Source organism: Netta rufina, assembly GCF_964035555.1.
Source record: "Netta rufina genome assembly, chromosome: 4".
Lineage (NCBI taxonomy): Eukaryota > Metazoa > Chordata > Aves > Anseriformes > Anatidae > Netta > Netta rufina.
In genome coordinates, this window is record NC_140127.1 from 61,064,347 (window position 1) to 61,081,609 (window position 17,263).

Here is a 17,263-nt window from a genome sequence, read left to right on the forward strand (position 1 = left end):
TTCCTGATGATGGGAAGCAGTGAACCAATTTTCTTTTGCTTTGCTTGTGTGTGCAGTTTTTTGTTTTACCTCGTACACTCTCTTTATCTCAACCCATGAGCTTGCGCTTTTACCTCAGGGATGCTGGGGTTAAACCACAACATCTAGAACAGGGGGGAGTCAGTACAAGGAATGTATAGTAGCAGTGGATCTCTTTAGAGGAGAAAGAATAGGAGAGAAGAAAAAAGAAGAAAACAGGATGAAAGCAGGGACAAGAAAAATGATCAGGATTGTAGCAAGAGACTTTTAGAGCTAAGGGAAATCCAGAAGAGCATCTTCCAGAACAGTAGGGATTTGAGAAAGGAAACCATGGATATTAGTGCTTTGTTGAGACTATTTTCTACATTAGTTTTTGTTGGTACAAACTAGAGCCCTAGAGTAAAAGAGTATTGGGGTTAAAGAAACAGGAGAAAAGGTCCTTTTGAGGACTCAAATATGATTAAATGATAAGAAACAAGTGGTTTTAGGAAGGTAAAGAATAAGTAGTGGAAATTCACAGTGATCAATGATAGTACTGCTTTTATTCAACCCCTTCATCAGTGACCTGGAGAAGAGAATGTGTAGTGAAATCTCCAAGATCATGGACAATACCATAGTCAAATCCCACACTGATGGTGAGCTCTGGGAGGACCTTGCAAAACTGAGTGAGGGAACAAAAATAAGTCAAACGAACATCACTATAGATAGTACTGCAACACGCCTGCAGAAAACTGACTTAAAACATAAACACCACAGATCTTGGAAGTTGTAACTCCAGCTCAGAAAAGAGATCTTCAGAGCAGCCATTGATTTCAGCTCTGTAAAGCAATTGGCTCAATGCACAGTGTCAGCCAGAAAACAAACAATATGTCAGGCATCATCAGTAGTGGTTTTGAGAACAAGACAGAGGGTATCATTTTGGTGCTATGTAAAACATTAAAGTACCCACATCTGAAGCATAGTGTGCTATTCTGCTCTGCAGACATAGCAGAGTTATGGAAGCTACAGAAGAGAGCAAATGAAATGGTTAAGGGGGTAACAAAGGTGTTGCATGGCAAGGACAGACTAAAAAGTCTGGGACATTTCACTTGGGAAAGGTAAAAGCTGAAAACAATATGCTTGAAGTTTGCAAAAATGGATGTGTTATTCAAGAAATACTTCAGCACTATATCTGGGGACACTCACTGAAAATAGAAAGATGTAAAAAGAGGTTAAAAAAATACGTATTTTTTACATGGTGGATAGTGAACTTGTGATACTGTTACCACAGGAGGCTGTGAGGAGAGGCAGATGGTATTACCAGGTTGCAAAGGGGTTTGGAGGACTTTCTGGTGAACATGTTGAAGGCAGATACTAAAGACAGAGTAGGCAGGGATGTATCTCTGAGATGCATAACCCAATGACAGCAGCTGCTGGTACAGTAGGAGAGAAGTGAGCTGCGGGTGGTGGCCAGCTGATGCACTCTGCCATGCTACAAGCAGTCTCTGCTGTGGCTGGAGATAGAGGACTGGACCAAGCTTTTATGTCAGACTGGGTGTAAGGGAGGTTTTCCTTGATGATTCTCTGAGGCTTTGCTCTAGTTACAATCTAAATAACATGTGAGGGTCTTGTCATAGATCTCTAGATGAAAGCAGAGGGGATGCAGTACTTCACAGGCTGCAGAGTAACTCTGGGTAGATTCTCAGCAGTGGCTCATGGATCAGGGTGATTTTGGTTGCAAAATGGCATAGAAGTAGTTCCAATGACTGCTTTGAACTTCTTAGGTTGAAAAGATTGAAGAACAAAAATTTTCTCTTGTTTACATGGCTTACATACATATTTTTATTTTGCATGTATCTATTGACATTGCCACATTTCTATTCAGAAAATATTTAATATCTTTTGTGGTTTTGACTGCTTAGATGTACTTGTTTTCCTGAATTTTTTCGTGTCTGGGTTTTGTTGTTATGAATGTTGCTATGAATGCCTATTTTGTTACTATGGTTTTCAGAAAGTAATGTAAATGACACCACATAATTCAGCTTAAAATGAGGGAATTTTATACATTAAAAATATAAAATTTCATTTGGATTTTTATTTACTCTAGTCTTCAGAGTAGCCGTGCCTTGCTACAGCCCCAAATATTCCTTTCTGTTCTTGATATTTATGCCTTTCAAATAGTTAGCTTTGCTGTCTGAAACATTTTCTTTAATTTTACACTTTATGTATTACTGCCAGGGGAAAAAAAAAAAAAAAAGATACTTTCACATCTTTCACATTTGCAGATGATGTAGTGCCAAAAGAGTTTCACTATTTTACAAATGTGCAGATCCCAATGGTTGCCATAGGGTTGCCTAAAAGTGTGTATTTTGGTCTATTAACATTCACATTTATTTTGAGTTGTTGATGATTTTGTTAGTCTCTAAGGGATGTCTACCTTGAAAGCTAAAGATAGATCATGCTTTAGGTTTTTAAAATCTGTTTATGTGCATCTTGCAGCATATCAATTCCAGTGTTAATTGAGTTGTAACAAACTAAGAAATATTCTCAATTTGTTGAGTGCATGTTTATATGACGGACTTTTGCTGGCATAGCTGTGAGCCAGGTAAATTGAGCTCTGCTGGCTGGCTGATCCCACTCAGACTCACATGCCTGAATTTCTCTGAAATGAGACAAGATGTTACCACCTCTAATTTTCTGCACTATCCCATTGCTATAGGTGAGCAGAGGCAGCAGATAGGAACTTGTGTCTTTCCATTGGGTGTTCCAGTTCATATTCTGGCATATTTACTATTAGTTAAGACAGGCCTGTGCTAATATAGTAAACTATGAACTGGAGTTTGCTTCTGCTGTGGGGGTAATTACCTCCGGGAAGTGGGTAAGGTAAAAAACTGCAGGCAATATTGTCTTCATGGCAGCAGTTTTCTTTGCCTAACAGTTATGTCTAAAAACTGTATTTTTATTAGTTCTACTTTTTTAAACTCATGTAAGGATGAAGCTGTTGTAGATTAATATAAAGCTTTGATTTGTGAATATAGCAACATCTGCTCTACTGTTACACTGCTATAGATCATGTTATTCTTTATAAAATATGCAGGCATATATAACCTGTTTATATAACAGTAAACAGTAAACCTCTATAGATGCAGTCTAACTGATATGTAGATATGATCTAATTGAAATAGTTGCATTGTGGCTCACCAAGGATGGGAAAGCAGGGATTATGCTATATTGATTGGATAATTTCTCACTTTCATTATTCTCAGGACTCTATTTCACATATTTTCCCCTCCTCCAGAAGCCAGAAAAGATGGAACCCTCTTAAATAAATGTTTCAAAGAAAATGTCAAAATAATGGGCAGAAATAAAACCTTGCTGCATCCTTTACTGATCAGTGTGAAACTATTTTGTGTCATGCAAACAGAAGAATGAGACTGCTATTGTGATTTTATGTCTTCTCCTTCAAAGGGTTACATGCCTGCATTAACTTTCTGTGGAAAGGCATGGTCATGTCAGCTCTCACCAAGATTCTCCCTTGTGATACTGACTAAATAAGCAGGTGGGTGGTGTCAAATTCTGTGTTGCTGCAGCTACATTACCTGTGACACGTGAACTAGCTGATTTTAATCTAGTTTGTGGCTTCTTATAAGAGCTAGAATCACTACAAAGTAGTCAGACCCTGAGTTGGGCTGAGGGGTAGGTCTACCAGTGGGGTGAGCAGTCTGTTTCTGCAGCATTCCTTTACAAAGGAAACCAGAAAGGCGTTGGTATAAATTTTGCCTGTGAATGTTGTAAATTCCAAGATTTTTAGATGTTTTGGTACTGTTTCTGGATACACACCCTTCCAGCCTCAAGATCTGATTGTGCTGATTTGTGGTATGTCAGAACAGAGATGCTTCTTTGGTGCAGTCACCCTCTTCTCCATGTTGGTATGTTTTCAGTTTTAATATAAAAGTCAAGCCCTAGCTGTTAGCCTTGAAAACAGGCACTGGATGCAGGGACCTGAAACAATAGCTCTGACAGATGTGACGGGCCCATTCATTTCAACAGTATTAATGCTGATACCTAGTTATACTGTAAATGTCAGTGCTGTTAACTATTTCACTGCTCATCAGAAGCATGCCAGAGTTGGATTTTAAACAGCTGCAAAACCTGCTCAGAACCAGGGCTCATGTGGTACCACTAGTACCAGCGTAAAAAATAAGCCCCCTCTTTACCTTAATCAGGCAGCAACACATTGTCCCATTGAAGCAGTAAGTCTTCCCCCTTCTGCTTTCTTCTCTTTCCCCCCAGTTGTCATCATTTCCTTATGGTGAACAAGGGTTAATGAGTACTGTGAGACATACAAAGTTTGTTGAGGTGTTGAAAATGAGAACCCCATAAAGCTTATCCAGGCAATAAAGTCCAAGTGATGGGAACCTGTGACCATGGAGCCCAGTTCATACTGAGAATATCTGCACTAAAAATAGTGTATGACTTCTGCAATAGTAGAAGAAAAATAGATTATTCTGCAGCCAAAACCTGGAAGGGTAACGTTTTGCTTTGATGCTGTTGAGTGGTTGTAGGACAATAATAATATGCCCTTGATCATGGGAAAGTGCCTAACAGGGAAGAAGCTGGCAACCAGTAACAGCAGAACACCTATAAAGTTAAATTCTTTATAGAAAAATGATGGAGTCATTAAAGCAAATCAGAAATCACTAAATGTTGCTGGCTCATTACAGCATACTGCACAGGGTTAAACTTCTAAACAGTACCACTCCATATTTTCCATAGAGTTGTAAAGTGTAATGATAAACCAGAGAAAACTGTTGTTTCCTTTTGATCACCATTATTCGTAACGTGAAAAGACAAGCCTTATTTTTATTCTTCATGGTGTTGTTCAGTAATACCTGTTTTGAAAGGGCTACCAATGATGCGTCAGAGTCTGCAGATTTCCATCTTGTTGCCCTACCTCTGCACTGATCAATTCTTCTCATACCCTTGGAAGAGGAACTGCTGCTCATCCTTTTCTGCTGCTTTAGTACATAGGTAACAGTGAGAAAACTCATTACTAACCATGAATCAGAGTACTTGTTTTATTTCAGTTTTGTTTCTTATCTGGTTATTTATGATCAGTGTTTAATTTTCTTTCTTAATTGATGCACTTGTAATACCAGGAAAATTCATGTGGACCCCTTCCCCTTTTGATAAGCCAGAAATAAAGAAGTAAAGTTACTAAATATGTACAGTGTCACAGTTGTAAGGCATGTGGTTTTAATTAAGTTTTAACTAATTCCCTTTATCTTGTCATAGTAATTATGACTGTTCAAGTCATGTCACATTAATATGTGAAAGCGGCACTTTGGCATGGCTGGTCAAGGAACAAAGCCTTTATGACCTGCCTTGTTAAATTAAACCAGAGAGACTGATCAACTTGTATTTTGTTACCTTCTTTGATAAATTATGTTAAAGGTGAAGAAAAGTGCTAAAGGGCCAACACACATTGGTGCTAAATAATGCTGAACTACAACAGCAAACAAATTGAGAGGAGAGAACTTACAGACCTTTTAAATTTATGCCCTAGGCTTTGATAATGAAAAACAAAATGACATGTAGCAATGAAATAGTTTAAGTGAATTAATAATGCTTGAACGATCTAAACTTTATCCTTTTTCTTTTCTTTCTTTCTTTTTTCTTTCTTTTTTTTTTTTTTTTCATATGATAGAGTTGGATACTCTGGAGTTCTGACTAACTTTTCAAGTTCCTGTTTGGGCAACAGATGTATTATACAGAATATAACACTGAAGTTAGTTAGGGATTCCCAGTACTTTAGCTAGTCTCTACTACCAAATCACTGAGGTACTTACTGAGAAGAGTAAGTGCAATGCAGTCTTATCAACCTTTGGTAGGGCATAAGGTCCACTCCATTTGGAGTAAGCTGCTTTTCACCTTTGACCTTCACAGGGAAGTTGTACGTACACTATATCTTTGTGTCATAGCTCACTTACCAGTAAGTTTCCTATACAGGCAAGCTCTATTAGCAACCTGTTAGCCTAAGTAAGTTGCCTTGAATTTTTATTTCAGTACTGACACCTGTGCTGATCTGTGTATATTTGAACTATATCACAACAGTGGTTCCTCTTGTTTACAATGTGAAGTTGTGCTTATAAGAACTAGCAAAAGAATGAGAACAAAACTTTGTGTCAAGTTCTTCATGGGGGTTGTCTGCTTCATGTTCTCACCCCCCACCTCCCATGCACACTTTGAAGGAGCAAGAAAAGTGTGCTTTTTCATGATATGCCAATAATTACTGGAGGTGTCCCTCACAACCCTTTTGACTATGTCAATCCTGATCTTTTTGAGACATTTTCCATTAGAAATTACTATAGTATCTGCTTCTGCTGTTTTTGCAGAAAGCTGCTGTAGGGACCATTTTTTAAGACTCCTGGCTGGATTCTTAGCTGGGGTCTGTGGCCTTTCCACAACGGAGACTTTAATCAGTTTTGAAATTCGTTCCTCTGTTCCATGAGGAATATGCTGAGTAATAACAGCATATCATTGTCACAACAGCTTGCAGGCAGATTCAGGAAGAAAACCTTAATTTCTTTTCACACATCCGCATATATTTCTTTCGAATATCTTGAGACAAAAAATAATATATATATATTTTTATTTTCCAGACAAAGACATCTAGGAAAGGTCATGTTCTAGGTCCTTACATGTGTATGAACCTTAACAGTCCTAGTGGATGGCATATTTCAGAAAATGAGACAGTGTGTAAGAAATTACAATGCAGCTCCATTTTGCTACATACAAATTTTAATGTTGTAAGTTCTGATACCTCTTCGAATAAAAGTTAGTGTTGCAGACAAAGATGTGTGGCCTGACCCTGGGCAATAAATGACCAGAAAAATAAGAACTAAGAATAAGAGTCCTCTTTAGGAGTCTGGAAAAGAATTTGGAGCCACCTGTTCCTCCACACCAACATCAGGATGCTGCCTCGAATTGACACTCCACTAAAATGAAACATAGCAACAAGATGCTTTGAGAGTTCTCAGAGTTTTCAAGACCTGCAAGATTATCTCATTAAAAACATAGCAAAGATCAAAGAACTCAAATGGGGGAAAACATATTAATTTGGAGATGCTTGGATTAAGCTTTTCAAAGATTATGACAAGCAGATGGCTGGTATGAACTTCAGAAAGGTTCTATTTTCCTGACCATTTCAGTCAACTATTCCTAAATCATAAAATACTAAGCATCTTGCAGCTGCAAAATAGACACCAAAGTCTGATCTGGAAACCGTGTTTTACTGAATTAATTATACAGGAAAGTAAGCATACACTTACATGTACTTTGACAAGAGACTTACTTTATAGGCATGTGCACATTGGGTATGGAACTATTCTAAAAACTGTGTGCTCAGAAAGCATTTAATCCGACTTTCTTATATTTCCTGTGTAGTTCATTTTGGAGTTAAATGGCCCAAGGGCAACTTTGCAGTGGTGAGCAGAGTTACTGAATGTTTTTGGTGAATTAGCTCAGGCCAATGTGCAAAGGTCTGGGTCCTAACATTTTCCACCAAAACCAAATATAATTTAATACTTTACAAAGTTTTCAGAACAATGTACATAAATACCATTCTCCTTCTCTCAGACATGTTCTCTATCACTAGATTGCCAACTAGCAAGACATAACTTGCTAGTATGCTAACTTGCATACTTACTGATGTTGCTGTTTATTGCTCCACAATCTGCAAACAGGAAGCACCTGGGAGATTAAATCTTAAAGAGGGTTGTTAAAAAGGCAAGAAATCTGAGAACCTGACAACTTAGAAGGCAGAAAGAGACTGTTGATATACTCTATGAGGATATATGAATATATATATATATTTATATACATATAGCATATGAAACATTGGATTTATGAATCAAGCCACTGATTGGCAAATTTCCTCCTTAAACAGAGTGAGATTGAAATTGGTGTAGGGTGGTGATTCAGAAAATGCAAGTGTTCTACCTGGGCTGGTAGAGAGGGGAGGCCTAACTACATCCTGGATACATACCAGAACTTTTCTAGACTTTTTGTAAATCAAGCTTCTAATATTTTTATACTTGGTTATCATTAATTCTGGAGAAAAAGTATGGAAATCTTTCTAATCTCCAGGTAATTATCTCCCACTTATTACTGAAACATGACAGTTTGGGGATAGAACATGGATACCCCCTTTGCTTCTGGAAGGAAAAAATATGTTTTAGGAGAGTTTTCAATGTATCCATAGAATAGTTAGAATTTCAGGATTTGAAGATTTTGTTTTGTTTTGTTTGTTTGTTTGTTTGTTTTGTTTTGTGCTTGAGTTTTAGGGAATAAACTTCTTAATTTTGTCAGTTTGCTTTCTATTAAAAAAAGATTTTTCACCAGCTGACACTATATTACTCTAAGCAATGAAAGACTTTAATCAGATGCTGCAATGTGCCCATTTCCTGCAGGCTTCTAACATGAATTGGAACCTGCTGGAATCAGAAGCTGACTTTCTCAGTAAGTCGTTGTTCAAAATGAGCAGGAGATTTCAGGAGTGGCACTATTTATTCCCCAGCAGGAACTGAACCCCTACTTCAGTAAAGAAAAGAAAAAAACAAAACAAAACAACAAAACTACCACCAAAACTACCACCACCACAAAAAAAAAAAAAAAAAAAAGACAAAAAAACAAACAAAAACAAAACAAAACAAAAAAAGGGCCCAAAACACTAAAGAGTGAAAACAGAGATTAAGAAAATAGAGCCTGAATGTGAGAATGTGGGTGGGAAGGAGTATTAATGCAGGGTTGATGGAGTCTGCTCTACAGAATCATGCTTTACTTCAACCATTACTTAAGGTTCTCCTACCTTTTTGCAGAGTTTGTAGAGCATCTGCAGCAAAAGGTGTTCCAGTACTCCCTGCGTCTACCTTGACAGCCAAAATCAATTGTTTGCCATAATATTTAATCTTGTTTCCATCACAGAGTACCTCATAGTTGATCAGCCTTACCTGTTCCCACTAAATAATTAAATTCATCATCAAAGTCAACAAAAGAAACCCAAATCCATCTCTGGAAGTTAGAAAGCTGTATCTTGAATAATCTACATTATAATCAGTATTATTTCATGGTATTTAACATTCTCTGCCCACTCCCCATAAAATGAGGGGATATTTTTCTTTATAATATATTCAAAGAAGAAAATCTACATCTTGTAGTATTTCCAGAGCTAATGGTGTTATAAGATTTCCCCCTCACAGATATGCCCCACCCTTCTCTTGGAAAAGGACAAATTAGCTTTACCCCAGTACATTTCACTTGTCCTCAAAAGGGAATAGATTTGCATTTCCAGTCCCCCACTTGAAGCAGGTTTCACAGCTTGGAGAATATGAAACGTAATATACACTGGTTAGGCTCAGCAGTGTGTGATACAAAAACAGTGGAACCAAGAGCAAGCGATGTAAAATGAACATTTGTGTCTGTATATTTAGTGGAAGGGAAAAGGAAATAATATTCTAATCATAAGATGTTCCTTTTTAATTTGTAAGTGTTAGCACTGAAGCTGGTCAAAGACTAGCCTAGAAAAAGTCCCTCCTTGCATGTCCTGCTTACTCAGCTCAGTGCAGCAGCTGTTCCAATAAGCAATTTGATGTTTAGCACCTGAGAATTTGCTCTCTCCTTCAACCAGGATTGCAAGCTCAACAAAATGTGCAAAAGCATGAAGTTTCATAACTCTTTCTCCCTAATGCAATAACCATAGAAAATCTGGGTTATGTTGCAGTCATTAGCTTTCTAGTAAAATTAGTTTTTATATTTTGTGGCTTTCCTTTTTCTCAACACAACAAAAATCTCTTCTATCCAAAACTGTTTGAAAGGAAAAGAAGGGATGGGGGAAGGGTATGAAAGAAAGGTGGGGCTACTTCTTACCTATAAATGGCTTCCTTAATTGTAGCCAACAATCAGCAGGCTAGTAGCGTTTATGGATAAAAGTGGTGAAATAACAAATATGTCTTTTGTATCTTGTTTTGAATTATTTAGAAAAATACAAGTATTTCTTTCTCACATTCTTAGAACTTTAACATAAATTATATCTGTTCTTGAATGGACTTCTCTCCAAACTACTGGGTTTATTTTTCAGTTTTGTCAGCAAGCTTTCATATGAATCTCAAATGTCTGGATCTTGTTGTTTTCTCATTATTGCATCAGAAAGGTTGGCCTAAATGTACCCTAAGGTTTCAGGAAGAAGGCAGTATATACATGTATATGTATGTTTTTTTTGTTGTTTGTTTGTTTGCTTTTGGTAAAATTCAAACTGTAAAACCCCCGAGGGTTTTACAGACTTATTTCTGAACTAAAAAATAAATAAAATCTATATTTTGTCTATATTACATTCTTTTTCCTCAAAGAGTGGCATTACTTCCCTAACACATTGACTCTCCATAGCTCTTGGGAGCCAAGATTCATGGGAGCTGGGGTGCATGAAGGATGTAGCCTGAGAAATTAGATTTTTTTTTTTTTTTTGACAGAATGAAAACGTGGGAGTGCTTCCACCACAGGCCCCCCAAAATGTGGTTAGAGCCTTCTTATCAAGTAGACCTCCTAGTGAATCTAAGCATAAAAGAGAATTTTGGGAATGAGTTTTGTTGCCAAGCATTGAAGACCTGCAAGATGGACAGGGTCTGAAGGAAGAAAAGGAAAATTGTGGGGTTGATGGGGAAGAGGACTGTCTTGAAGTAATCTCACTGTATGCAGCAGTTATTTGTCAAATGGTGCCATATAGTAGTCAACCTTAACCATATAGTAGTCAACCAAGCTACAAAGTGATAACATAAATTCTGATGGAGATAAGAGCATTAAACAAACAAACAAACAAATCAAAACAAAACAAACAAACAAAAAAGTAATGAATCATCCGTTTCATTTATAATTTACTGCTAAAAAGGACTTTTTCAGGATCTGTGTGAGCAAGAAGACATTACTGTAAGGTCTGTAGCTGTTGCTCTCAGAAAAATCTTGGTGAAAAATATTGCCCCCGAAGAGATCAAAGCAAACCCGTCTATGTATTGGAACAAAAAAAATGGGTTTGAAGCTTGTTAATGTATTTACCAGCATTACAAGGTGTTTCTGGGCTTATTTTCTGTGAGGCTGTAAGGCACTGAGGCAAAAGGAGTTGATGGCTGAAGAGAAGGTTGTCAGTGATTGCTGGGTTCCTGCAAGTGTACATGTAGATTGGAAGCAGAGGAGAAGGTGAGAAGTGATATAGTGTTGCCACCAACATGGGTGGAGCTTAACAGAGATTGGGGAAAAAACTTTGTAGGATTTCCATCTCTCTGAAGAGAGATTAAGAGCTCTTCATTATCCTGTGCCCGTCAGCCACAGCATGGAATGAAGATAAATTCACAAGATTATGGACTTTCCTGGTATGTGATGAAATCTATATCCATTACCTTGTGACAAAGATATCTTGGCTAGTTTTCATTAGAAATAAATTGCAAAACACTTATAAAGATTTTTTCCCCTCGTTCCTATTGGTAGATATCACAGGTCTGTAATTTGCTTGAAATTATTCTGTTTTCTGTTTCCTCTATAGATTTCAGTGAGTTTGCTTTTTAAAATTATTTTGGTCACAACAGAGACCTTCTGCAATGCTTCATAAAGCAGAAAACTACTGTCTTTCAAGGGGTATGATTCTGAAAGAGAATTTGGAAGCCAAGATTTTTATTTTTGTGTAATTTTTTGAAAAAACAAAAGTGCTGAATTTATAGTGAAAATTATTGTCTTCTGTATTTGTAGACTTTTAAGTCTGATATTTCTAAGCATTGTTGCTTGAATGGGGAAAGACGATCCTTTAACAAGAATCAGTAACAATATGAGTTAGCATATTACTGATGTGTGTAATGTTATCTGAGTATTGATGACAGTGTTATTAGAATAGGGCAGGTCTTTAAAATCCTATTCTAATTCTGAGCATTTTACTTTTCTTTTGTGATTCATTCTATTTTTCCCCTTTTGTCCTGTCTATTCAGACTATAATTTTTTTGGAGTAAGGGGATTATCTCTTATTATGATGGTTGCACAGTGATGAAATTATCAGAAATCCAATTCTCTGGAGGCTTTTCTAGACAGTGCTGTTATATGTGAAGTCATCTGGCATTCAGGTACAGTCTGGTTTTACTTCTTCAACGCCTTCAGAGACAGAAGCATTTTGCATCTGTATGCGGATAATAGTCTTGAAATATATTTTGGTTCTCATTATTAATTCCACGGACATGTATATGCTATCTCTATGTTCAGCATTTTGTGATCACACTACAAAACTAAAAATACAGACTGTTTTAGAGAGGGTTGTCAAGTGAGGCAGGCAATACAAACAACACAAGCAGTGCATTTGCTAAGATTGGTAGATTCATTGTTCTGGGAAGAGGAAGAATTTAGTTAAACAAGCTGAAATGACTACCTATTTGGAATGAATTGAGATTCAGTGGCAATTTAAGATGAATCAAATGAATAATATATACTATTGATAATGAAGTTTATGCAGAAGTTTTCTTTGTTCCAGTGATCTCAAGTACACATAATCAGTTGATTTTTTTTTAATTTAATATTTAAATGAGCTTCAGTTTACTTTGTTGCAATACGAAACTACTTTTGTCCGAAACTCAACAACTACACAAAATTCCAGTTGCGTTGATTTTTAGCTTAGAAATCTTCTTTGCTTTTCCTGTGTTTTCCAATTGTGAATTTGAAGTTTTCTGCATGTGCACATGGTGCCACCTGACACAGGTTATGTGTCAGCACAGTGCAGCTAGCTTCCTTTAAAGGACCTCTGCTAATGACAGCTATTGATCCAGTGGTCAGTGTAGCTCAAAGGCAAGAGCAGCTTCAATGCTTTTCCCTTCTCCTGCCCTCTCGTTTATAGTAAAGGTGTCCTCAGACATCACTTTCATACCTCAGGATGAAACCTACTTATTAGTGAAGCACCCTATACATTCCTTTATCAGGTTTTACTGCGATGTTATTGTTACATTTTCATAACTGGAACTTTCACAAGAAGAAATCTTCAATATGACATTAAAATATCTACAGGCATTGTTCATAACATTTCAGATGTTAAGATCTCACCAATTGGGATGATGTTATGTAGAGCTGAGGTGGTTATTAGTTAAGTATGTGGTAACATCTATTAACTAAAACAAATTTTAGAGAGTTATTACAAAATAATGACTGAGTAGTCAGGCTATACTGACCTACAATTTGGTTTGTACCCACCCAAATCCACCATCAATTCAGGTAATCCTGTCTCTAAATAGCAAATATGTGGAGGCAAAAGTGTATCCTGAGAAAGTAACACTAGATGTTTTCATGCTATTGGCTCCAGTAGGCATACTGTCAGGACTAGATCAACCTCTGCTGTAAGAGAGGTTGACCGTTATTCTAGAAGTCCAAATATAACCTCCTTCCCCTAGTGGATAGAAATTAAGTCAAAACCAATATAGTTTCATTGAACATTTTGTTACAAACGGAGAGGCAGGAAAGTAACATATTGGACTAGGGAAGAAAACCTGACAAAATGTAACTTTTTTTCTTCTTCTTCTAAAACTAAAAGAATAATTGTGAAACACAAAAATCTGAATCTCAGTTTACATTTATTTTTTCCGCCACTAAAGTAATCTTCATCATGGAGAGAAGTCTGTATGTGGTACTATGGAGGCAAAGATAGTTACTTACATAGTTAAGTAATTCAGAAAGTAGTCACTGCTGAAAAATTTTCATCTTGAATGCCTATTATGCAGTTTGAAATCTAAAAGATATGAACCATACTTTTGCTGATAAGTCCTGGTGAATAACAAATGTTGTATATAAAATAGTGGTGTTAATTTTTATTTATTTATTTATTGCAAAAAGACAAGAATATCCATCAAAGAGTAATAAAATGTAACCTGTTATTTTCAAACAGTTTACACAAAGCTTCCTGGAATGTATTCTAACACCTGTAAATGCTTCTGATGCCTGGGACCCAGCTCTTCTTGGTCCAAATACTAAAACAGACATGGATTTTGTCCTGAAGGAGACTTTTTTACATAATATGGGACACAGGGGATAAACCAAGGTAGAGAGAAGGGAACTTGGCTGGTAAATTTTAGCTATTAATATGTTAGGCATGTCAAAATGCCCCGTGGAGCCACACAGTGCCTTAACCAAGGATTAATTTATACTGAACCATAAACTAAAGATAAAACAAAATTGCTGTGAAATGCTAATAAAAATTCTTCTTCCAAAGCTACTCTATCGAGCAAATCTTAAAAGAAGAAAATGTTCCATGGATGAAGACTGATTAAAAGGCTAAAATGGAATGGAAGAAAGAAAATCATGAAAATTCAAAATAATACACAAAGCAGAACTGCCAATGCTAAGTATGCTAATAACCTTACTGCTAAGTCACCAGCTTGCAGATCCTATGTATTTCATAAGTTGTGCCTTTCTGTAAAGATAATGCCATTGAAATAAACGGGATTCAGTCAAGGTGAGGTGGGGGTTAATCATCTAATCAAGACCAAGAAGAGATAAACCTCAGTTTAACCAAGATTCAGATGAATAAATTTAGGGCTTGATGTTATGGTAATTAACACCAGAAAAGGGACTGTCTTCTTTTGGGAAATAAGTAAAGTAGACTCTGTCGAGAAATGATGGTCTAGCATTTAACAAGGTTGAAAAAAAAGCCTCCAAATTGATCTGGAGGTGTAAAGATTCAGTTGTTAAGGGAAGCCCCAGTGTCCGCAATATAAAAACTCAGCACTTATCAGTTCAACAACAACAACAGATCAGCTGTTGACCATAAAAACTGAGGAACAGATTCAGGGAAAGGTTGTTGTGATTGCCAGTATGTTTAAAATAGGATAAGGAAAGGCACTGTAAAAAGCCCAGAGTAAGAGACGTCAGAGTTCACATTTATCTAAACAAACAAACAAACAAACAAAAAAGGCAAAAAAAAGTAATGTTAAAGTTGGAAAATCTACAGTATTTACTAATGATAGGTGTATTTTTTCCTGTAGGAACTGGAAATAAAAACTCCAAAAGAGAAGAATATGTATAAATAATAGTTCTCTATGAAATTCAAATACAGAGATATGCCTTTAGTTTTTACCTTAAAGTCAGAGGTACCATTATCTATGTGATGTTATGAGCTATACATTACCAACTATAGCTTAAACATCCATATACATTCATGGGGAAAATAATATCCTTCTAGTTTGCCTTAGAAGACCAAACAAGAGATAGTAATAGATGGTCATAGCAAATGGAGATGTTACAAAATGTCTTGGCATGTGCTTGACACCTACAATATTGTCTGGTCATAAAGTATTGAAATAAAATAAATAAATAAATAAAAAAGATACAATTTGCTGCAGCAAAATAAAGTGCATTTGAAAACCATTAAAACCGACTAAGACTTGACTCAATGCACTGGGCTGTCAAAAGGAGCGCATGTTGCTTGATGAACTGAAGCCAAAGCACTCACCTTTCAACTGCTGTCCTTCTGAAATGTAACATGATTTTTCTCTGAAAGATTAATTACTTTCAATGAACACGGTGATGGTGGTCTTTTTTTTGTTTGTTTTTAAGCATTTTTTTAAAAATGAGAAGTTTGGTAAAGAAAAGTGCAATGAGAGCAGTCTACCTGAAAGGAAGCAACATTCTAGCCCTGAAGAATCTTCTTCATTGAAACCAATATGAAACTCATTTTCTATTAAGTTCAGCTGCTAAATATACTGGCTTCTTAATTTTTCTCATAAAAAGGAGTCATTGGTGGTGGCTGGTGATACTAGGAGATGAGTGATCATTGGATCCTTCTCGCTTCTCTGCAAACTGTTAGAGAAGGAAGGATTGGGCCTAGCAGACTCTTTAAATTTCTTTGTTGTTCTCTGTTTAAATCAGACATCAGGTGGTTTTACTGACCTCCTGAAAATAGATTGAACAGAAGAAAACAGGCTCTGCTGCAGCCAGCCTGTGGAAAATCAATGAGCCTCCTTGGCAATGCAGCAAAAAAAAAAAAAAAAAAAAAAAAAAAAAAAAATAACAAACAAACAAAAACAACCCCAAAACACTCTGTGAGTTACTTTGAGTTTCACAGACTTTGCCCAGCTGGGCAGCCATATGGTAGAATTTGTAGCACCAAGTTTGGGAAAGGGCCAAGCATTGTGGCTGCTACTGAAGGAAAAACTTCCTCTTTGGGGGCATCTTCCACAGCTGCATATTCAGGCCAGCAGCACTAAAGATCTTGTAAAACATGAACACAGTATGGTTGCTTGCCATATATATCTTGTACATTTCAAAAATACTAGATTGAAAAAAATGATCTAATGTGACTAAATATTCAGGGTGCATTCATCATGAAATCTATTTAGGATAAAACTTGCCTGCAGGAAGATTATATAAAAACAGTAGTTAAAAAGTCAAATTAAATAGTTCAATCAATGAAATAAATTATGCTGGTTAACAAAAACAATTGCCTGAACTACAAAACTTGCAATATTTTGATCTTAACTAAACAATTTTTTACTTTATAGAGATTCAGAATTATACTGTGTTTTGTTTTGTTTTTCCTGTGTTGTTTTTGTTTTGGTTTGCTTTGGTTTGTTTTTAATACAGCACAAGCCTGGGCAGAAGCCCATGTAAAGGCTGGGGACAAAAGGTCTTGGCTGTGGAATGAACTTCTGGAGGAGATTAGGTGAATTGAAACTCTGACTATCTTTAAGAAAGGCTTTAAAACCTCTCCATCTGATAAAGCTTTTTTCTATCAAAACTAGAATGTCACTCACAACACCAACAACTCACACTTCTTAAATAATCATAATTTTCTAAAATCTCAACCAGAACAGAGCTTTTCCACAGCCTCAACAGACAGAAGGGCCAGAAATTCCACATGGTTTACCAGAGACTTCATTAGCGCTAATCTGTTTTATGTAGAAACATTCACATTCTCCAATGGCTGGTGACAGTACAAACACTCAGATGAGAGGAGGAGGGTTTTAAATGCATTAGAGAATTTGTTTTTCTTCTTCTTTTTTTATTAGCTTGCCTTTCAGTATAAAGTCTGTAGGCTTTCACAAGTACTGATCACTTACAGTGTGAGGGAGGCTGAAGCCATATTCTGGATGAAATCATTTTGAAATGTCTGATTCTGATACATATAAAAAAGACAAGAACATGATGACTTTTTTATGGAATTATTTTAAACAGAATTTTGTTTTCTTAAATATTTTAT